The sequence below is a fragment of the Lactuca sativa genome, chromosome 3, assembly GCF_002870075.4.
Source record: "Lactuca sativa cultivar Salinas chromosome 3, Lsat_Salinas_v11, whole genome shotgun sequence".
Lineage (NCBI taxonomy): Eukaryota > Viridiplantae > Streptophyta > Magnoliopsida > Asterales > Asteraceae > Lactuca > Lactuca sativa.
This window is the reverse complement of record NC_056625.2, coordinates 22,020,503-22,029,411: the sequence shown is the minus strand read 5'-3', so window position 1 is coordinate 22,029,411 and position 8,909 is coordinate 22,020,503.

The window sequence follows — 8,909 nt, the reverse complement described above, 5'->3', positions numbered from 1 at the left end:
ATAATATCAGATCAAAATAGAAGAGAAGGAGAAGAAGAAGATGATGAATCTTGAATGTATTGATGATATGATTGATGTTCCTTACACAAGATTCACTTTTTCTCTCTCTCTCTAGAACACACCTTAAGTTTCACACACTTAAGCTCCTATCTTCTTTTACATTCACACCACTCCTCACCCCTTACACCTATATTTATAGGGAACATAGGTCGAACACAAGTTCACGGTCGTAAATGGGTTTACGGCCATAAACACCCACCTAGCCGTAAACACATAAAATATTACATAAAAATATAATTGCCCAGAAAAGCAAAGTATAAAACATATTTTTGACCCAACAGAATTTGTATTGTTCATTCAAAGATTTGCAAACGAGACATGCATTAATGTGTTCTTTTGCACGCCCGATATTGAGTTCCCTGATGGATTGAGGATAATAGCAAATGAAAAAGACTACCAGGAGTTAATCGAAGTAGGGTATGCTTGTGGTTGTGTAATTTCTATTTACATGGATTCTTGATGAGCAAGTTGAAGTTTGCACCCCCGAGGAGAAGTTTTATGGTGTAGGTGAAGTAAAAGAAGAGTTGCGTGCTGAGACAAAAGGTGGCATTATCCTAGTTGAAGTGCAGGTACAAGGTAATTTGGACGATAACATTGCAATGTTGATTGCATTCCAATGAACAAGACCTTGAATGATGCGTTTTTTAACAAGCTTTCCTCCATGGAGCAGCTACCCCTAGACAATCTACCTCATGAGGATCCATCCATATGATCAGATGGATGACAACGAGCCAATTCTTGAGGAGGTAACAACTTTTAATGAAAATGTTCATTGGAAAAAGCAAAAGCATATGTTAGGAATGAGATTTGAAAGTCCTAAACAGTTAAAACATATGTCGTGTAATTATGTTGTTGCTAAATGTTATCAATTGTGCTACAAAAAAATGATAGTATGAGACTTTTAGTTAAACGATGTTTAGGGTAGTGCAAGTTTAGACTGTGGGCTTCATGGATGAGTGAAGGAAGTTCTTTCCAGATTAAGTCTCTTATATATGAGCATAATTGTGTAAGAAATTCAAATTGGGGTCAATTGTTAACTATGTATGGATTGGTAGCCATTTCAAAACACAATTCTTACAAAAAAAAATGAGTGTTAGGCTACTTAAGGAAGAAGTGAAACATAATTTTGGAATTGATGCGAGTATGGGACATTGTAAGAGAGCAAAGAAATATGCAATCGAACTAATTGAAGGCACACTATGTAACATCCGATTATAAGGTACTTTCATTTTTAGCCCTTGAACTAATCAAAGTTGGAACATTTGGTCCTTTGTGGTTTAAGTTCAACATTCCATCCGGTATGCTGGGCATACGTGTAGGTATGCGTAGCGTATTCTAGAGAAGCCCGCATCGCGGAAGCCAAGCTAGTACGTTGGGCGTTCTATCCCATCCTTTAAACTCTAAATTTTAGGGTTTCATCTCTATTTAAAGACATTAACTCACCCTTAGACCTCCCCTAATCATCCTCCATGTTGAAACATGAAAAGTGAACCTCTAGCAATCACTCAAGTTCTGATATCAGATGAGTCCGAGATGAGTTGAAGTTCCGAGATGAATATCATTCCGATATGAAGGGCAATTCTGAGATTAACAATATGTTTCAGCATTTAATGCTTTTTGTCTTATTAGTGATGTAACAATTCATAGGACATTTCTTTATGTATCTTTTGAATATCAGTCTGTCAAACACTAAGTATTATCGAGTCCTAGGAATGTGTCACCCCCTAAACCAGGATGGCAGAAACGTCCGGGTGTTGATGACTTTTATGTATTGTATCATAACATAATGCATAATAGTGACCAAAGCAAACACCAACATCATAAATATAATTAAAAAAAGTTACATTGTTGTAAGAGTTACATGTTTCAAAATCAATTACAATATGATGATAAAAAGATTTGTCAGTCACCTTAGCATTCCATCCTCAAAAGCTTGTAGTTACCTGTTTTAGTGATTTTCTGAGAATACAATTGGTCTGAAAAAGTGTCAACAATTAAGTTGGTGAGTTCATAAGAGTTTGTATAAAGAATTGTAAGCCTTTCCTTGTAAAATGATAGTGTTTGTTCCAGAAAAATCCAATATTTTCCTTAAAAATGACTTGTAGTCTTAGAAGTCTATGACCGAAATGTAAAAGTATTTTCCATACTTAAAATAGTAATATGCAGTTTTAATTTATAAAAAACCGTTTGAATGAGTGTTTCCCTGTAAACTAAATGTATTGTTGTTCCCCATGTGAGTTATTATTATAACAGTGCTAATGACATAGATGGCATGTCGCGATGTTCTTCAAGCGTCGGAATGTTATGACGTTTGTCACCCAAGACCTGCCGGTCTAACTATAGCTAACAGCTAGGGTGCGGGATTGTCAGTCTCGTATACATCTATACACAAGTACCACGCTCTCTTACGGGAGACTCTGGTTATAATACAAGACTTTTGTAGGTACCCCGATAGGTACAATGAAGACTTTGACTCACAAAAATTGATTCAACGAGTTTACGTATTTTTTTAAATGAAAACTTTTGTATGTGTAATTATCACTTCTCCATGATAATAAAATAGTATAAAATAATTATATATGTATTTTATATAATTATACACTTTGCTCAACATGTTACAAAAGTGTTAAAGATTCATAAACTATACTTATATACACACACACACACACACACACATATACTTAATTGTGCTAGATGTAAAATACTTGTTATTTATGAATATCTAAGTATACTAACCCCTATATATATATATATATATATATATATATATATATATATATATATATATATATATATATAGGGGTTAGTATACTTAGATATTCATAAATAACAAGTATTTTACATCTAGCACAATTAAGTGGGTTTTTGGTATGAAGATGTCCATTTTTCTAGTTTTTGACTTTTAACGTCAGAAACGGCAAATAGTGAAAATGTAGTTACGTAAAACTTACTTTTACCTTTTTGTGATTTTTAGGTCAAGTTAACTTTATATGTTTTAAACAACATATTTTTGGTCAAACCCCGCAAAAATGATGTTATAACCTAGTTATGACCATTTTTGCTAGAAAACCCATTTTTACATAAAATGATAGATTTTTGGAGTTTTCCTTTTGTAAAACTAACACCTTGGTATTTTTGACTAGTTTCAAGACATGTATCCAAAATAACATATTTTGGTTTAGATCTCACAAAATTGGTATAATAACTTCGTTATAACCATTTTTGCTAGGTTATCTATATTGTGTTCATAAAAACCCTAGTTTCTATGGTTTTGAATTTATGAATTTTTCATGAGAACATCTAGCATGTTTATACTTGTTTTTCATAGTTTTGTATTTTAAACAAACTTTTGCATATAAAAGTTCATAAAGCTTAATAATAACATCATTTGATGTATTTAGCACTTTTACACAAGAAGTAAGAAAACATGCATAACAACTTGTATATTAACACAAGTTTACTTATGTTTTATTTGTATTCTCCCCCTAAAACTTAGAAATCTCGAAAATAGAGGGGTATGAGTTCTTGTAAACCATTCTTCGATAAATCCAATTCTCCAGTAGCATTTATGGATTTGATGAATAGGGTTTGTAAACCATTCTTCGATAAATCAATGACAGTGTTCATAGATGACATTCTGATTTATTCAAAGAGCCAGCAGGAGCATGTCAAGCATCTACGAGAAGTGTTAGAAGTTTTGAAGAAGAAGTTGTATGAAAAGTTCTCCAAATGTGATTTTTGAATTCGAGAAGTCCAATTCTTGGGTCATGTGGTTAACTAGGAAGGGATAATAGTTGACCCAACAAAAATTGAAGATGTGATGAAGTGGGAACGACCAACAAGTCCCACTGAGATTCGAAGCTTTCTGGCATTAGTTGGATATTACCGAAGTTTTATCCAAGTCTTTTCTTCGATAGCTGCTCCATTGACAGCTTTGACCCACAAAGGAGCTACATATACATGGAGTGAGAAACATGAAGAAGCATTCGAGAAGCTAAAGAAAAAGTTGTGTGAAGCACCAATTATTTCTTTACCTGACGGTGTTGAAGACTTCGTAGTTTATAGTGATGCATCTGGATTTGGGTTAGGTAGTGTTCTAACCTAAAGAGATAAAGTGATAGCATATGCATTTCGATAATTGAAAGAGCACGAAAAGAGCTACCCCATTGATGATCTGGAGTTGGCAGCGGTAGTATTCGCATGAAAGATATGGAGGCATTATCTTTACGACATGAAGTGCAAAATTTTTAGTGATCATAAAAGTCTCCACTATATCTTAGATCAGAAGGAAATGAATATGAGACAACGATGCTATCTAGAGTTACTCAAGGATTATGAATGTGAGATAATTTACCACCCTGGTAAAGCAAATGTTGTAGCTAATGCTCTAAATCGAAAAGTAAAACTTGAAAGAAAAAGGCCAAGAGCGTTAAGAATAGAAGTTGTCTCAACTATTGTGGAAAGAATCAAGAAAGCTCAGGAAGAAGCTTTAGAGAAAAATGACCGAAACGAAAAACGTTTAGGTAAAACATTGGTGTTTGGTACCAATGGTCAATGATTGAAGGAATTCCAAGATAGGATTTGGGTGACTAAGATGGGAGGAGTAAGAGATCTTCTAATGGATGAAGCTCACAAGAGCATGTACTCGATTCATCTCGGTATCACTAGGATGTATAGGGATCTAAAACCCTACTACTGGTGGATGAAGATTAAGCTCGATGTTGCAAAGTATGTGGTCGAGTGTGTAACATGTGTGAGAGTTAAGGCACAACATCAGAAACCGTTTGGGAGTTTAGAACCTTTACCTATACCCATGGGTAAATGGGAAGACATCACCATGAATGTTGTGACTAAACAACCCAGAACAAAAAATGATCACGACATGATTTAGGTAGTCATGGATCGTTTCACTAAGAGTACACACTTCATAGTAGCCAATGAGAGGTGGTCTATAGACAAGCTTGCAAATGCTTACGTGAAGGAGGTAGTGAGACTTCATGGTGTACCGTTAACGATTGTATCAGATTGTGATAGTCATTTCACATCAAGGTTTTGGAGGAGTCTACAGGAGGAATTGGGTACAAAGTTGTGTTTAAGTACAACTTAACATCTGTAGACTAATAGTCAGAAAGCAAGAACGATTCAAACACTGGAAGACTGCTAAGAGCATGTACTCTAGAATTCCAAGGTAAGTGGGATGATCACTTAACCCTGGTAGATTTTTCCTACAATAATAGTTACCATTCGAGCATCAAGATAGTACCCTATCAAGCCTTGCACCGACAGAAGTGTTGTACGCCGTCTTGTTGGCTTGAGGCTGGAGAGAAGCAGTTTATGGGCCCCGAGATAGTCCATCAAACAGCTGAAAAGTTAAAAGTGATTAGAGAAAGAATGTTAGCAGCTCAGGATCGCCAAAAGAGCTATACTGACAAGAAGAGACGACCAATGAAATTCGAAGTTGGAGATTCAGTTTTGTTCAAAGTCTCACCGTGGAAGGGACTTATAAGATTTGGGAGAAGAGTAAAGTTGAGTCCGAGGTTTATTGGACCATTTAAAGTTATTCAGAGGATTGGGAACCAAGCTTACAAACTGGAATTGCCAGAAGAACTAGATGGTATTCATAACGCTTTCCATGTGTGTTATTTGAGGAAGTTCATGGGATAAGTTCCCGATATAATTCAACTTAACGGAGTTAAGGATGGATGAATATAAAAGGGTAATCGAAGAGCCTGAGGCAATTGTTGACCGCAAGACTAAGAGGTTGCGACGCAAGATGGTCGACTTAGTGCTTGTGCGATGGAAACATACGAATAGGATAAACCTTACCTGGGAAACAGAGAGTGACATGATAAGTTGCTACGCACATCTGTTTGGTGATGCATGATTCTGGGACAGAATCATCCTAAGGAGGAGAGAATTGTAATGCTCGTGTTTCTGGACTAAGCATTAGTATGATGATGTAACAGTTAGGATCAACAACTGTAACCAACTTTGAAGTAATAAAGAGGAATTATTTGAATATTATGTGATTTTATGTGCATTATACTTATTTATAAGATATAACAAGTTAAGAATAAAAATAAGCGTCAAAAAGAAAATAATAGATAGACCTAATATCTATGAAGAAAGTTGTAGTGGTCGTGACAAGGATTCCGGAGATATAAAGAACGCCGAAATCTGAGTTATAATGAAGAAGTTATGAACTGTCGAGTTTTCACGACAAAACCAGCACAACACTTTGTGACATAAAAATTGAGTTTACGATAAAATACTTTTAAGCCTTAGCGATCTAAACAAAATTCATAGTATACGTTAAACCGAGAGCGTGCATAAAAAGAACGTCCAAATCTTACTTCGTATGAGGAGGTTATGATTTTTCTAAGATTTGGCATAACAGTGCAACCCATAATTCAAATATAAGATCGACCAATTTTTAGCCGACTCAACCTAAACGAGAATCGAAGATCTCGTTAATAGGTGCTCTGATGGGTTTTAGGTAAAAGAAATAAACTAGAAAAATAATTCCTAAGTTCACATGCAACCTACTTTGGATCTATGTTTAAACTATTGAACATAAAACTTTGAATTGAAAAACAAGAACCCAAGGAGAGAGGCTATTTTTGAAAATAGAAAATTAGGGTTTAGAGTTACATACCTTTCAATTGTTATAGCAAACAATTGGTAATCCTTTGATCTTGATCTTCTTGGAAGCTTAGCACCACAAATGCAATGCCTCTAATGGAATCACACCCAAGAGCTAGCAAGAAGGAAACTTGTGAGGAGAGAGGCTAGGGAATGCAATTTTCGGCCTAGGGTTTCTTCAAGAGAAGGAGTGACTTAATTTAGGAGCCAAAGGCGTCCTTGTATAGATGAGGTATCTAGGGTTTAGGGAAAACCCTAATGTTCCTTCGCTTAGGGCTTAAGCTTATCCAAAGGCCTTATCCAATCCACTTGGACGAAATAAGTACGGTTTCCCCTATAGATTTCATCCACCCTCTTCCAAGGGGGTTCTGGAACCTTCCACTCAACTATTTGATAATTGCAAACTACTCCCTGTACTTTATAATTAATATAGTTAACCCTAGAATCAATTCCACTTAATTTCTGGCTAACTATTAATTAAACATTATGATTTCTAATTAATATATTAATCTTTTAACATATTAATAAATCATTTTTATTAATTTATTAATCTTATAATAAATCAATATCTCTCCTTTCATAATTTCCTTGTCCAATTGCTAGGTGTTAGGGCAACCCAAAAGGACTGTGTTGCTATCAATTCAAGTACATACCAATAATCGTTATGGGATTAGACACCTAATCCAACAATCTCCCCCTGGATAAGTCTGTAACTATAATTGCTAGTATGAGTTCTAAATTGACCAACAAATTGTAGCTTCCAAAAGCTACTGCCGAACTCTTACCCAGTAAGTTATGTGTCCTAAGATAAGTGATCATATAATCCTTCGTTCTGCAAGATATCCCTAGACATAAGACATGGAATGTAATCAATCTCTTTGTCTAGAAACCATGTTTCTCGATTTCTTATTTGTGATGATATAGGACTTCTAATTGAACACATCAATTTAGTTCTGGCTGGGACCAACACATAAGTCAACACCAAATCATCGAGGGGCCCACATATATTGCTTTTCACGTTAGGGAAAATGGTGTTGGATTAGGTGTCTAAGTTCATCACTATTTTTGAAATGTACTTGACCCGATTAGCATGGTCCATTTGGGTTACATGGCATCATGCATTTGGATAGACTAAAATGAGAGAAATAACACTTAAGGTTTATTAATATATTATAAGTTCTAATATATTAATAATATTATTTAATTAGTATTGATCAAGAATTAATTAAGTGATCAAAAGGAGACTAACTAAATATATGGGTTGATTGTGTAAATTATCCATACTTATATAGTGGGCTAATGCTTCATGGATTATCAAGTTGGGCTAAATCCCATAGGATGCTCCATGGATGCTCCTTGGTGTTTATAGAACCCATGGGTCATGGAAATGAAAATTCATGAAAATTAGAGTTTATATGGTGTAACCCTAATTGTAACACACTATATAAGCTTCATGTTCTTCACCAAAATCGGCCACTAAGACATACAAGTGAGGGCTAGCCGATTTCTAAGTGTTCTTCATTTCTCTCTAAGTTATTCCAAGTGCATTTGGTGTAGTGTGATACATTTGAGGCATCACACTTGAGGTGCTAGGCTCACAAGGTTTTCAAGGAATCCAAACTACTACAAGGTATGTGTTCTTGCTTACTTTTATGTTTAAAAGTTCCCCATGTATGCTAGATAGGATATAAACCTTGGAAAAATAAATTTTCATGTATCATTGATAAAACATAGATCCAAGGTTTCTAGGGTTGCAGGTACACCTTAGGAGTGTTAGAATGCTCAAAACCCTTCAGTGGTATCAGAGCCTAGGCTTGTTTGTTTGATACTTGATGCAAATTTGTGGAAAAAACTCAGTTTTTATGCACTCTGCAGCATGAACTCGCCGAGTCCATGGGGGGACTCGACGAGTCCATAAGTAAACTCATCTTACTCGTCGAGTAGGTTCTTGCACTCGATGAGTAGGAGCCACAAAATGCAGTTTTTCGAGTTTTGCTGCTGGAAATGGACTAGAAACATTACCCTAAACTGTTTTGGTGCAATAAAACTTGTTTTAGATGGTGTAATAGTTATGCTAATTCATTTTCAATAGCTATTATAAAAAATTTCAAGTTTTATATGGTTAATTTTATGATTCTTGAAATTGTTGATATGCATGTTCATGAACTTATGAGTTTAGAAGATCATATGAATTATTTGTAACTTCT